Source organism: Ornithorhynchus anatinus, chromosome 1, assembly GCF_004115215.2.
Source record: "Ornithorhynchus anatinus isolate Pmale09 chromosome 1, mOrnAna1.pri.v4, whole genome shotgun sequence".
NCBI lineage: Eukaryota > Metazoa > Chordata > Mammalia > Monotremata > Ornithorhynchidae > Ornithorhynchus > Ornithorhynchus anatinus.
This window is the reverse complement of record NC_041728.1, coordinates 167,965,859-167,981,132: the sequence shown is the minus strand read 5'-3', so window position 1 is coordinate 167,981,132 and position 15,274 is coordinate 167,965,859.

Sequence of the window (15,274 nt, the reverse complement as noted above, 5' to 3'; positions counted from 1 at the left end):
GAATCCCAGCTCTGCCACTTGTCAGCTGTGTGACTGTGGGCGAGTCACTTCACTTCTCTGGGCCTCAGTTACCTCATCTGGAAAATGGGGATTAAGACTGTGAACCTCACGTGGGACAACCTGATGACCCTGTATCTACCCCAGCACTTAGAACAGTGCTCTGCATATAGTAAGCGCTTAACAAATACCAACATTATTATTATTATTCTTGCTCATGCTTAAAATGCCGTACCCTTTCACATCCTGCAAACCACTGCTCGACCCATTTTCAAAATCCTTCTGAAATCTCATCTCTTCCAAGAGACCTAATCTCCCCACCCTATTTTCCCTCCTCTGCACCTCAGCATTAAGTACTCATTCACATCCGCTGCCCACAACAGTACTTTAAACTCTGTTGCTTCACCCTATTTGTAATTCCTTTCCCCTGCTAGATTGGTAACTCCCTGAGGGTTGAAATCATATCTACTAACTCTATTGTAAATTTAAAAAAAGCCCTCTCTCAAGACCTTCGTTGAGTGCTCTCCACAGAAGTGCTCAATATATATTACTACTATTATTCTCATTATTAGACTGTAAGCCCATCATTGGGCAGGGATTGTCTCTATCTGTTGCCGAATTGTATATTCCGAGCACTTAGTACAGTGCTCTGCACACAGTAAGCGCTCAATAAATACTATTGAATGAATTATTATTATACGTTAAGCACTTACTATATGTCAAGCCTTGTTCTAAGCTCTGCGGTCATTCAGTCAGTCAGTCAAGTCAATTGTACTTACTGAGTGCTTACTGGGTGCAGAGTACTGTACTAAGCACTTGGGAGAGTATAATATAACAAACACATTCCCTGCCCATGACGAGCTGACAATCTAAAGGGGGTGACAGATATTAAAATAAATACAGTTACAGATATGTACTGTGGGGCTGGAAGCGGGGGGATGAATAAAGGGAGGAAGTCAGGGCGATGCAGAAAGGAGTGGGAGAAGAGGAAAAGGGAGGCTCAGTCGGGGAAGGTCTCTTGGAGGAGATGGGCCTTCAATAAGGCTTTGAAGGCTGGGAGACCGATCGTCTGTAGGTAATGAAGACGGAGGGCGGTCCAGGCCGGAGGCAGGATACGGGTGAGAGGTCGTGACAAGATAGACGGGATCGAGGTACAGTGTGCGAAGGTTAGCACTAGAGGAGCAAAGCGAGCGGGCTGGGATGCAGTAGGAGAGTAGCAAGGTGAGAAAGGAAGGGGCAAGGGGATCGAGTGCTTTAAAGTTGAGGGGAGGGAGACCAGCTATTGAATTCCCATTTTACAGATGAGGAGACCAAGGCGCAGGGAAGTGAGGTGACCCACCCGGGGTCACACAGCAGGGAACTGGCAGGGCTGGGATGAGAACCAAGGTCCTCCGGCTATCAGGCCCGGCCTCCCTCCGCTAGGCCAGGCAGCGAGTAGCCTGATGGCCAATCAGGTTGGCCATGGCCACAGACCTTAATCCCACATGGGGCTCCCGTTCTAAGTAGGAGGGAGAACGCTACTGAATCCCCATTTTACAGTTGAGGAAACTGAGATACAGAGCAGTTGAGTGACTTGCCCAAGGTCACACAGCAGGCCCGAGCTCCTTCCACTAGGTAATGCTGCTTTTCACTAGACCACGCTCCTTCTCACTGGCCGACTGGTTGGTTGGCACGATCTGCAGTGTCGAAAGCAGCCACGAGACCTGAGTCGGCTAAGATCGAGTAGACGTCGTTGGATTTGGCAAGGAGGAGGTGCGCTGACTAGTTCCGCTCGGCCCCACACTTAGGAGGAGGAAGCCAGAAAAGTCATTCTGTGGCGACCCTCCCTCAAGGAAGTGTAAAAACTAAGCCGAACCAACCGGAGAGAGGGATTGGGGAGGAAGAAGAGAGGCCAGGTTGCCGGGGCGACAAGAAGACCACCCTGGGCCATCTTGAGGAGAGGGTAGGGAGCTGAGTGCTTGGAAGAGCGGGACATGGGGAGAGATCTTGCTGCGGTCGCTGGATGGACCTGGGGCACAAGGAAGGACTGGAGAGGATGTCTGGAGTTTCAGAGTCCAGAGGCTACTACTTTGGAGGAACGAGGCTCTTGACCCTCACGGGGGAGAAGAACGTAAGTCCCCGAATGCCTAGAGGGACTCCCGGAGGGGGCAGCCCTCCAAGGAAAGCCAGTTGGAACCGGATTTGCTTTCATCTGTGACCTGGATCGAACACTGTGGCCATCTCAGATCTTGGTGATTGGAGCAAGGGGAGAAGCTCCAGGAGCCAGGTGGAGGAGGTGCAGGTGTGGATGGGAGAGTTTTGTCCGTGGGCTTCCTGCAGCCTGCCCTGGGCGTGGCTTAGCGGATCGAGCACGGGCCTGGGAGTCAGAAGGACCTGGGTTCTAATCTCAGCCCCACCACTCATCTTCCGTATGTCCTTGGCCAAATCACTTCACTTTTCTGAGCCTCAGTTACCTCAACTGTAAAATGGGGATGAAGACGGTGAACCCCTTGTGGGACAGGGACTGCGTCCAACCTGATGAACGTGTATCTACCCCAGCACTTACAATAGTGCTTGGCACCTAGAAAGCACTTAACAAGTACTATTTTTATTATTATTATTAGACTAGTCCCCCGATGATCTCTATGCCTTTTGGGGAGATGTCTGGACTTCAGCTGTAGAGTGTTGGCAGCTATGGGGTGCAGGGATTTGGGGAATCCTGAGAGTGCCTCCAAAACCTGCCCCGGAATGGGAAAACTAGAGGGTTTCAGGATCCAGCGGAAGACTACCGGGGTCTGGGAACTCTCAAAGTGACTCCAGGCGGCTGTTTCGGCTGGGGTTTAGGGCCGAGCACCCCGTAACATCATGGTCATTGGTAACTTAGGAGAATGTTGTTGCAGTGGAGTGAAGGGAATAAAAACCAGGTTTTACAGGGACCTGGGGGAGAGAAAGGGGAGGCAGACTGAAGCAGCAGCCGCTGACCACATTAAGAACTTTTCGGCTAAAATGTCTTAGTAGTGACAGCAATAGTAATAGTATTTATTAAGTGCTAACTGTGTGCAGAGCACTGTTCTAATCCCTGAGAAAGAATTCAAAAGTGAGAATTAGACATGGTCTGTAGTCTCTTGGGGGGCTCACAATAGATGATTACTTTTTTTAAGGGATTTGTTAAGCCCTTACTATGTGCCAGGCTCTGTACTAAGCACCAGGGCAGATAGAGGATAATCAGGTGGGACGCTGTCCCTTTTGCACATGGGGAACAAAGTCTTAATCCCCATTTTAATAATAATAATGTTGACATTTGTTAAACCGCTTACTATGTGCCAAGCACTGTTCTAAGCACTGGGGTAGATACAGGGTAATCAGGTTGTCCCACGTAGGGCTCACAGTCTTCATCCCCATTTTACAGATGAGGTCCCTGAGGCACAGAGAAGTGAAGTGACTTGCCCAAGGTCACACAGCTGACAAACGGCAGAGCCGGGATTAGAACCCACGACCTCTGAATCCCAAGCCCGTGCCCTTTCCATTGAGCCACGCAGTTTCTCAGCTGCCTCTCAGATTTTACAGATCTTGCCATCTATCTCTCCACTGCCCTCTCACCCACCTCCTACCTCTGGCCTGGAACTCCCTCCCTCTTCATATCCGACCGATGATTGATTATACTTCCCACCTTCAAAGCTTTATTCAAAGCACATCTCCACCAAGAGACCTTCCCCGACTAAACCCTCATTTCCTCTTCTCCCACTCCCTTCCGAGTCTACACTTGAATTTGCATCTTTCATTCACACCGACCTTAGCCACACAGCACTTTTTAAAATGGTATTTACTAAGCACTCACTCGCAGTATACTAAGCGCTGTGGTAGATACCAGCTAGTCAGGTTGGACACAATCCCTGTCCCACATGGGGCTCACAGTCTTAATCCCCATTTTACACATGGGATAAGTGAGGCACAGAAAAGTGAAATCATTTGCCCAAGGTCCCAACGGCAGATATGAGGCGGGATTGGGATCAGAACCCGGGTCCTTCTGACTCCCAGACCGATGCTCTATTAAGTAGAACGTGCCACTCTTGAAAATGTTTAACTAAAATTTCTATTTTTGAAGATTGGGTTGTAGAGGTTAGGATATCCCAGTTAAGACGAGACATTCCGAATAAAAAATTCTTAGTTAACAAGCCTTCAGTTATTTAATGCAGTGAGAGAATGTTATGATTCAATAATCAGGTTATTTTAAGGTAGCTATTGTTGAGCTCTTTATAGTACTAAAAAGCTCATTCATAAACTCCACAGAGGAAAATTTCTATAAAAATTTTATTGTCACTTCCATTAGTCCAAAGTTTGCCGATCAGCAGATTAAGGTAGATTGCTAGAAGCTTGTCCCTGGAAAAAAACTGCAGGTAGGAGCCCCTGTATCCCACACAAAGCCAACTGTATTCACTTTTTATAATAAAATGAGCTTTACTGTCTCTATTTATCAGTCAATCATGGTGACCTAATCAATCAACCAGAGAGGCCTACCCATCCCATTCCTAGCTTGGACAGTGGCTAGCGAGTGGAAGGCAATCTGCTACTAGTCAAAACTCACCTGTGCTGGACAGCAGCGACACGGGAGAGAGTCGGGGCGGAGACTCAAGTTTACCGCACTGAAGAAGACCACTTCTGTATTTTGACCAAGAAAACCCTTTGGATACACTACCAGAAGGACTGCAGATGGAGGTGGAGTGTTCTGGGACAGATGGGTCCACGGAGACGTTATGGGTCAGAGTTGACTCGACAGCATAACACCAACTTATTATACCTCCATCTCGTCTATCTCGCTGCCAACCCCTTGCCCGCATCGTCCCTCTGGCTTGGAACTCCTTTCCCCTTCACGTATCACAGATCGTCACGCTCCCCACCTTCAAAGCCACCCTAAAATCACCTCTTTTCCAAGAGGACTAGAGCGGGAGACAGACATTAATATAATTGAAGTATGGACATATACGTAAGCGCTGTGAAGCCGAGGGTGGGGTGAATATCAAGTGCTTAGAGGGTATAGATCTAAGGTGACACAAGGGAGGCGGAGCCGGGGAAAAGAGATTTTGATCGGGGAAGGCCTCTCGGAAGGTGATGTGACCTGATTAAGGCTTTGAAGGTGGAGAGAGTGGTAGCCTGATATTTATGGAGAGGGACTCCTGGGAGTTCGGGACCAGAGGGAAGAAGTGGAAAGGGATTTGGCCGGAAGATCGATGAGATCTCGGCACAGTGACTAAGCTGGTGCCGGAGGAGTGAAGTGCACGGGCTGGGTTGCAGTAGGAAAGACGGCAACGTAAGGTAGGAAGCGGGGAGATGATTTAGTGCTTTAAAGCCGATGGAAGGGAATTTCTCTTTGATGAGAAGGTGGATGGACAACCATTGGAGGTTCTTGAGGGGTGGGGAGACGTGGACTGAATGACTTTTTAGAAAAATGATCCGGACAACAGAGTGAAGTATAGACTGGAGGGGGGAGAAACCGGAGGCAGGGAGGTCAACGAGGAGGCTGATGCGGTAGTCAAGGTGGGATGGGAAAAGTGCTTAGATCAGCCTGGTAGCAGTTTGGATGGAGAAGGAAGGGCAGGTTTTAATAATAATAATGATAATAATAATAATAATGATGGCATTTGTTAAGCACCTACTATGTGCCAAACACTGTTCTAAGCACTGGGAAGGGGGTACAAGATAATCAGGTTCTATATGGGGCTCACAGTCTTAATCCCCATTTTCCAGTTGAGGTACCTGAGGCCCAGAGAAGTGAAGCGACTTGCCCAAAGTCACATGGCGGAGCCGGGATTAGAACCATGATCTCTGACTCCCAAGCCTGGGCTCTTTCCACTGAGTCGCACTGCTTTCGGCAACACTGTGAAGATAGAACTGACAGGATTTGGGGATAGAATGAATAGGTGGGTTGAATGAGAGAGATGAGTCAAGGACAACATCAAGGTTATGGACTCGGGAGGCAGGGAGGAGAGCGGTATTGTCTACGATGATGGGAAAAACAAGGGGAGGACAGGGTTTGGGTGCAAAGAGAAGGAGTTACGTTTTGGACGTATTTAGTTTGAGGCGTTGGCAGGACATCCAGGTAAAAGGTGTCTTGAAGGCAGGAGGAAATACGAGACCGCAGAGAAGGAGAGAGGAAAGGGCTGGAGAAGTAGATTTGGGAATCATCCGAGTAGCGACGTAAGTTGCAGCCATGGGAGCGAACGAATTCTTCAAGGGAGTTGATGTAAATGAAGAATAGAAGAGGACCCAGAACTGAGCCTTAAGGGACCCCCACTGTCCCAAGGTGAGAGGCAGAAGAGGAGCCTGCAAAAGAGACTGAGAATAATAATAGTAATAATAAGGATGGCATTTGTTAAGCGCTTACTATGTGCAATGCACTGTTCTAAGCACTGGGGAGGATACAAAGTGATCAGGTTGTCCCAAGTGGGGCTCTCAGTCTTCATCCCCATTTTCCAGATGAAGGAACTGAGGCCCAGAGAAGTGAAGTGACTCGCCCACAGTCACACAGCTGACAAGTGGCAGAGCCGGGAGTCGAACTCATGACCTCTGATTCCGAAGCCCAGGCTCTTTCCACTGAGCCACTCTAGACTGTCAGCTTGTTGAGGGCAGGGAGTGTGTCTGTTTATTGTTGAATGGTACTCTCCCAAGCGCTCAGAACAGTGTCCTGCACACAATAAGCACTCAATAAATCCTCTTTTCCCCCCATTTCCCTCTGCTCCTCCCCCTCTTCCTTCCCATCCCCTCAGCATCATACTCGTCTGCTCACCTGTATATATTTTCATTACCCTATTTATTTTGTTAATGAAATGTACATCGCCTCGATTCTATTTAGTCGCCATTGTTTTTACGAGATGTTCTTCCCCTCGACTCTATTTATCGCCATCGTTCTCGTCCGTCCGTCTCCCCCGATTAGACCGTGAGCCCGTCAAACGGCAGGGACCGTCTCTATCTGTTGCCGACTTGTTCATTCCAAGCGCTTAGTACAGTGCTCTGCACATAGTATGCGCTCAATAAATACTATTGAATGAATGAATGAATAAATACAACTGATTGACGGATTCCCATTTCTCCTTCCTGCTGTGGTCCAAACAAGGAGAAAAATGTCAGTATTCACCAAGAGAGTAATCTTTGTTTTCTTTTCCTAACCAAACCAGTGGGAGCTAGGTATTCATGGCTCAGTGCAAAGAGCCCTCGGAGTCAGAGGTCATGGGTTCTAATCCCGGCTCTGCCACTTGTCTGCTGTGAGACTTTGGGCAAGTCACTTCACTTCTCTGTGCCTCAGTGACCTCATCTGTAAAATGGGGATTGACTGTGAGCCCCGCGTGGGACAACCTGATAATCCTGTATCTTCCCCAGCGCTTAGAACAGTGCTTTGCACATAGTAAGCGCTTAACAAATGCCAACATTATTATTATTATTATATTCATCACCATTCTTTTTGGCCCATTCCACCATTTTTGGTATCACTGAGCTTGTGAGAGCCATCGGCCAATCAATCAATCAATCAATCAGTGGTTTTTATTGAGCACTTATGGTATGTAGAGCACTGTACTAAGCGATTGGGAGAGAAGCAGCACAGTGCAGCGTTTAGAGGGCCTGGGAGTCAGATGGTCTTGGGTTCTAAGTGGGCTCTGCCCCTTCATTCATTCATTCAATTATATTTATTAATAATAATAATGTTGGTATTTGTTAAGCGCTTACTATGTGCAGAGCACTGTTCTAAGCGCTGGGGTAGATACAGGGGAATCAGGTTGTCCCATTTGAGGCTCACAGTTAATCCCCATTTTACAGATAAGGTAACTGAGGCACAGAGAAGTTGAGCGACTTGCCCACGGTCACACAGCTGACAAGCGACAGAGCCGGGATTAGAACCCATGACCTCTGACTCCCAAGGCCGGGCTCTTTCCACGGAGCCACGCTGCTTCTCTAGAAGCAAAAAAATAAAGTGTTCTTTATTGAGCACTTAATGGGTGCAGAGCACCGTACTAAGCGCTTGGGAACTACAGTTCGGCAACAGATAGTGACAATCCCTACCCAACGACGGGCTCACAGTCTAGAAAGGGGAGACAGACAACAAAACATAACGAGCAGACAGGCATCAATACCATCGATATAAATCGAATCAGAGATTTATACACATCATTAATAAAACAGAGTAATAAATATGTACAAATATACACAAGTGCTGTGGAAAGGGGAAGGGGGTAGAGCAGAGGAGGGAGTAGGGGCGATGGGGAGGAGGAGCAGAGGAAAAGGGAGGCTCAGTCTGGGAAGGCCTCCTGGAGGAGGGGAGCTCTCAGTAGAGCTTTGAAGAGGGAAAGAGAGCTAGTTTGGCAGATGTGAGGAGGGAGGGCGTTACAGGCCAGAGGTAGGACGTGGGCCAGGGGTCGAAGGCGGGACAGGCGAAAACGAGGTCCAGTGAGGAGGTGAGCGGCGGCAGAGGAGCGGAGCGTGCGGGCTGGGCTGGAGATGGAGAGAAGGGAGGTGAGGGAGGTGGGGGAAAGGGGATGAACGGCTTGGAAGCCAAGAGTGAGGAGTTTCCGCTCGATGTGAAGGTTGACGGGCAACCACTGGAGATTTTTGAGGAGGGGGGTGACGTGCCCAGAGCGTTTCTGTAGAAAGATAATCCGGGCAGCGGAGTCAAGTAGAGACCGAAGCGGGGACAGACAGGAGGATGGGAGATCAGAGAGGAGGCTGATGCAATAATCTAGTCGGGGTATTATGAGAGCTTGTACCAGCTCGGTAGCAGTTTGGATGGAGAGGAAAGGGCGGATCTTGGAGATGTTGTGAAGGTGCGACCGGCAGGTTTTGGTGATGAATTGGATGTGTGGGGTGAGTGAGAGAGCGGAGTCAAGGATGATCCCAAGGTTGCGGGTTTGTCAGACCGGAAGGATGGTCGAGCCGTCCACAGTGACGGGAAAGTCGGGGAGAGGACAGGGTTTGGGAGGGAAGATGAGGAGCTCAGTCTTGGACGTGATGAGCTTTAGACAGCGGACGGACATCCAGGCGGAGATGTCCCGGAGGCAGGAGGAGATACGAGCCTGGAGGGAGGGCGAGAGAACGGGGGAGGAGATGTAGATTTGGGTGTCATCTGCCTAGAGATGATAGTTGAAGCCGTGGGAGCGAATGAGTTCAACAAGGGAGTGAGTATAGATGGAGAATAGAAGGGAAACAAGAAGTGACCCTTGAGGAACTGCTACAGTTAGGGGGTCTGCTGTGAGATGTTGGGCAACTCCATTCATTCAACAGTATTTATTGAGCGCTTACTATGTGCAGAGCACTGTACTAAGTGCCTGGAGTGTACGATTTGGCAACACATAGAGACAATCCCTGCCCAATCACGGGCTCATAGTCTCCTTCTCTGTGCCTCAGTTGCCTCATCTGTATAAAGGGGAATTCAGACTGTGAGCCCCATGTGGGACAGGGACTGTGTCCAACCAGATTAGCTTGTAACTACCCAATGTGCTGGGTATATACTAAGTGCTTAACGAATACCACAGTTATCATTATTACAATGCATCAGAGTTGGTAGGCACGTTCCCTGTCCACAAGGAGCTTACGGTTTAGAGGGAGAGACTGACATTTAAAAATTAATAGAATACTTTATGGATATGTATATATTACGGTGTGGGGGGGGGGGTGAATGCCAAGTGCCCGAAGGGTGGAGATCCAAGCGCACAGATGACGAGGAAGGGACAGGGTGTCGGGGAAAACAAGGCTTTACTGGGGAAGGCCTCTCGGAGGAGATGTGACTATAATGACGATTTGAAGATCTTAAAACCTGGGACGAGTGATGGTCTGGCATATATGGAGGGGGAAGGAGTTCTAAAGCCAGAGGGAGGATGTGGGCAAGCAGGTGGCAGATAGAAAGATGAGACTGAACCCCAGTGAGCAAGTTCGGAGCAGAGTGTGGAGTAGGAGATCAGTGAGATAATGCCGTAGGGGCGAGCTGATGGAGTGATTTAAAGCCGACGCTAAGGCGTTTCTGTTCGACGCGGAGCTGGATGGACAACCACTGGAAGTTCTTGAAGCGTAGGGAGGCCACGGTGGGGCTCACAGTCTTCCTCCCCGTTTTACAGATGAGGTAACTGAGGCACAGAGAAATGAAGTGACTTGCCCTAAGTCACAGGGCTGACAAGAGGCTGAGCTGGGATACACACACTCGCTCACACAACAGTGATGAGATGGGAAAATGCACTGCACGCTGGAGTGGAAAAAAACTAACGGATTTCTAAATGTATTTAAAGTATCTGAATGCCACTCAAATCATGCAACCTCATTAGTTCAGCCTGTTGTTAGAGTGATTTTGCAGCCCTGCTCCACTGGACTCAGAGGAGGATGGCTAGAGTGGCTAGTTGAAATGGCTACAGATACAAATGAGAAGCAACGTGGCCTAGTGGAAAGAGCGTGAGCTTAGGAGGTCCTGGGTTCTAATTCCGGCACCGCCATTTCTGTACTGCGTGACCTTGGACGATTCACTTGATGGCTCTGGGCTGCAGTTTCTTCATCTTTAAAGTAACGATAATGGAATTTATTAAGTGCTTACCAAGCACTGTTCTAAGCACTGATGGAAATCCAACATCCGTCCTCCCTTCTAGTTACCCTTTGAGCCTGCGTCTGAGCTGATTAACTTCCATCTACCCAAATGCTTAGAACAGTGCTTGACACATAGTAAGCACCTTTTTTTAACAGCATTTGTTAAGGGTGTGACCTCTGTGACAGTTACTGTGCTAAGCACTGGGATAGACACAAGTTAATCAGGTTGGACACAGTCCCTGTCCTAAATAGGGCTCAAAGTCTTAATCTCCATTCTACAGATGAGGTAACTGAGGCACAGAGAAGTTAAGTGGCTAGCCCAAGGCCACACAGCAGAATTAGAACCCAGGTCCTCAGACTCCCAGGCTAGAGCTCTTCCCATCAGGACACACTGCTTCTCAAATAAAGGTCATTTCATTTTTTTTTTAAATGGCATCTGTCAAGCGCTTACCACGTGCAAGGCACTGTACTAAGTGCTGGGGTAGATACTAGATAATCAGGTTGAACGCAGTGCATGTCCCAGCCGGGACTCACGCTTTAATCCCCATTTTTCACTTAAGGTAACTGAGCCACAGAGAAGTGACTTGCTTAAGGTCAAACAGCGGACAAGTGATGAAGCCGGAATTAGAACCCAGTCCTCTGACTCCTGGGTCCGTGTTCTTTCCAGGATTCCATTCTTTCCATAATTATTACTATTATTATTATCAGGCCATGCTGCTTTACTTAACAAAGACCATCACTAAATGAATATTAGCGTCAGCGGTCCCTTTATCAAGCGGTCACACCTTCGTTTAGACTGTGAGCCCATTGTTGGGCAGGGACTGTCTCTATCTGTTGCCAAATTGTACAATCCAAGCGCTTAGTACAGTGCTCTGCACATAGTAAGCGCTCAATAAATACGATTGAACGAAGGAATGAATTTGTTTTTGGTAACTCCTGAGTGCCACAAAGTGACTACACCTAAAGACGCTTTCTCTGTCGCTTTCCTTCCTTAATAATTGATAATAATAATAATAACTGTGGTATTTGTTAAGCGCTTATTACGTACCAGGCACTGTACTAAGCGCCGAGGTGGAAATAATCCATTCCTCGTTCCCTCAGCACCGCTCTACGCGCCCACCACTCAACCCCACGGCCATCATCAGCAGTTTGGATTTTCTTTAGTTCTTAAGCTTAATTCCATTTCTTCCTTAAGTAATTGCAGCTCCACTGACCTCACAGAGTTGTAATGTTTTTGATAGTTAAGCTGGTCAAACATCTTGCACTCCTCAGAGGACAGGAACTCTAAAAATAAAAAAAAAATACTAACTATTATCGGTATTCAGTCTCAACACTAACTTTCCTTTCGATAACGCTCTTATAACCCGGTGGCCAGAGGGTACGTTATCTTTTAATGTTTACTTAATATTTATGGAACCACAATCTCCCACGAGTCATTCGAACAGAACGCAACTGGACACGGTCCAAGCCCGGTGGTTTTCCGTCCGAATCGGACACCCGGCGGCGTTCACCGTGAGAGGGGACGGCGGCGGGGAATATGTTTGGGGAGAAACAGGCGACCGAAAGACGGTCCCGGCTTTCTGCAGCATTTTCTGGAATTCGCCCAGGTACCGTCTCCTTCCCCTAGGCGGTAAACCTTAAAGGAAGTGGCCTTCGCCGGATCCTCTGCCGCGGGAAAAGAGGCATCGTCGATCAGGGCCCGGATGATATTGCGGAGCGTAAAGAGAGGACCTGCTGCAACGATGTAGCCCCTTTTAGTATATTTAGCGTGGAAAGATTTAAGGTTCTTGCTGTCTTTCCCGCCGTCTGACGAGAGAGCAGTAGGAGAAGAGGGTGGAGGGAGTGAGGATGGGCAGGTGGAGGCGGGGGGAGCGAAATAAGGTTATTTATAGAGCCCTCAGCCTCGCTTCCAGGACCCCGGGGAGCTTTGGGTAGCACCGGTTCTCCGTGCTGATGAAGAAACGGAAGGTGGCAGCGAAAGTCCTGCAAATGGCCTCGAGTGGGCCTGCGAGGAGACTGAGAAAAAGAGACCGGCAAAGGGACGTTTTCCTTAATGATAATTCAAATGATGATGGTCTCTGTTAAGCGCTTACTATGTGCCAAGCACAGTTCTAAGCGCTGGGATGGCTACACGGCGATCAGGTTGTCCCACATGGAGACACGTCTTAATCCCCATTTTCCCCATTTTATCCCCAGTCTTAATCCCCATTTTCCAGATGAGGTAACTGAGGCCCGGAGAAGTGAAGTGCCTTGCCCAAAGTCACACAGCTGACAAGTGGCGGAGCTGGGATTAGAGCTCACGACCTTGGACTCCCGGGTCCGTGCTCTTTCCAGTAAGCCATGCTGCTTCTCTATAATACTTGTAACACTTAGACTTATATTTTATATTTATAATAATAATTGTAGTATTTCTTAAGTGCTTACTGCGTGCCGGGCTATTGTTCTTGTCTGTCCGTCTCCCCCGATTAGACTGTAAGCCCGTCAAAGGGCAGGGATTGTCTCTATCTGTCACCGATTTTTACATTCCAAGTGCTTAGTACAGCGCTCTGCACATAGTAAGCGCTCAATAAATACTATTGAATGAATGAATGAATACTAAGCACTGGGTTGGTACAAGGTAATCGGGTTGGACTCGGTCCCTGTCCCACGCAGCGCTCGCGATCTTAACCTCCATTTTCCATATGAGGCAGCCGAAGCAAGGATGAGTGAAGTGACTTGCCCAAGGACACACAGTGGACAAGCGGCAGAGCTGGGATTAGAACCCAGGTCCTTCTGACTCCCAGGCCGGCGCTCTATTCACTAAGCCCCGCACTAGCACTTTCTTTGCCACCCTTTGTCGTGTTTCTTCCTTCCCTCTCTGCCCTCCCCCTCAATTCTCGGATGCTCCCTGTAGCCTCGGTGGATGCTGAGCGTTCAGAACAGTGTCTGGCACATAATAATCACTTACCCAGTACCATCATAGACATAGAGAAGCAGACTGGCTCAGTGGAAAGAGTCTGGGCGTGGGAGTCAGAGGTCATGAGTTCGAATCCCAGCTCCGCCAGTTGTCAGCTGTGCCGCTCTCGCTCCGCTAACCCACAGCCCCGGATCACCTCCTCCGTCCGCCTCCTACGCTCGAGCTGCCGAGCGCTGCTGGCGAAAGTCCAAGCACCGAGCCGACCTCACACGCTTCAAATTTATCCTTTCCTGCCTTAACTCCGCCCTCTCCTCCTCCAGGCAAAACTTCTTCTCCTCCCTCATCGACACCCACGCCCGTCACCCCCGCCGACTGTTCCGGACCTTTAACTCTCTCCTTAGGCCCCCTGTTCCTCCCCCTCCCCCATCTCTCACCCCCAATGATCTGGCCACCTACTTCATCACGAAAATCAACACAATCAGGTCTGAGCTCTCCAAAGTCACCCCTCCCCACCAACCCTCTCCCCTACTTTTCCATCCTTCCCTCCAGGATCCTCAGAGGAGATCTCCTCCCTCCTCACAAATGCCACACCCTCCACCTGCGCCTCGGACCCCATTCCCGCTCACCTTTTAAAAACCATCTCCCCTGCCCTCCTCCCTTCCTTAACTTCTATCTTTAACCACTCGATCTCCAGTGGCTCCTTCCCCTCTGCCTTCAAACATGCCCACGTCTCCCCCATCCTAAAAAAACCCTCTCTCGACCCCACTTCCCCTTCCAGTTATCGCCCTATCTCCCTACTACCCTTCCTTTCCAAAATCCTAGAACGGGTCGTCTATAATCGCCGCTTAGAATTCCTTAACTCCCATTCTCTCCCGGACCCCCTCTGATCTGGCTTCCGTCCCCTCCGCTCTACCGAGACTGCTCTCTCTAAGGTCACCCGTGACCTCCTTCTTGCCAAATCCGATGGCTCCTACTCCATTCTGATCCTCCTTGACCTCTCTGCCGCCTTTGACACCGTCGACCGTCCCCTCCTCCTCCACAACTTATCTCACCTTGGCTTCACTGACTCCGATCTCTCCGGGTTCTCCTCTTATCCCTCTGGCCATTCATTCTCGGTCTCCTTCTCGGGCTCCTCCTCCCCCTCCCATTCTCTAACTGTAGGGGTTCCTCAAGGGTCAGTTCTCGGCCCTCTTCCGTTCTCCATTTACACTCACTCCCTCGGTGAACTCATTCACTCCCACGGCTTCGACTAGCATCTCTACGCAGATGACACGCAGATCTACATCTCCGCCCCTGTCCTCTTCCCCTCCCTTCGGGCTCGCATCTCCTCCCGCCTCCGGGACGTCTCCACCTGGATGTCGGCCCGCCACCTAAAACTCGACGTGAGCGAGACTGAGGTCCTCATCTTCCCTCCCGAACCCGGTCCTCTCCCAGACTTCCCTATCACCGTGGACGGCATGACCGTCCTTCCCATCTCTCGGGCCCGCGATCTCGGTGTCATCTTTGACTCGTCTCTCTCGTTCACCCCACGCATCCTATCCGTTACCGAGACCTGCCGGTCTCACCTTTACGATATCGCCAAGATCCGCCCTTTCCTCTCCACCCAGACGGCTACCTTACCGCTACGGGCTCCCGTTATATCCCGGCTAGACTACTGCATCAGCCTGCTCTCTGATCTCCCTTCCTCCTGTCTCGCCCCGCTCCGGTCTATCCTTCACTCCGCCGCCCGGCTCATCTTCCCGCAGAGACGCTCTGGGCCTGTCACTCCCCTTCTTAAACACCTCCAGCGGTCGCTTGTCGACCTCCGCTCCAAACAAAAACTCCTCACTCTAGGCTTCGAGGTTCTCC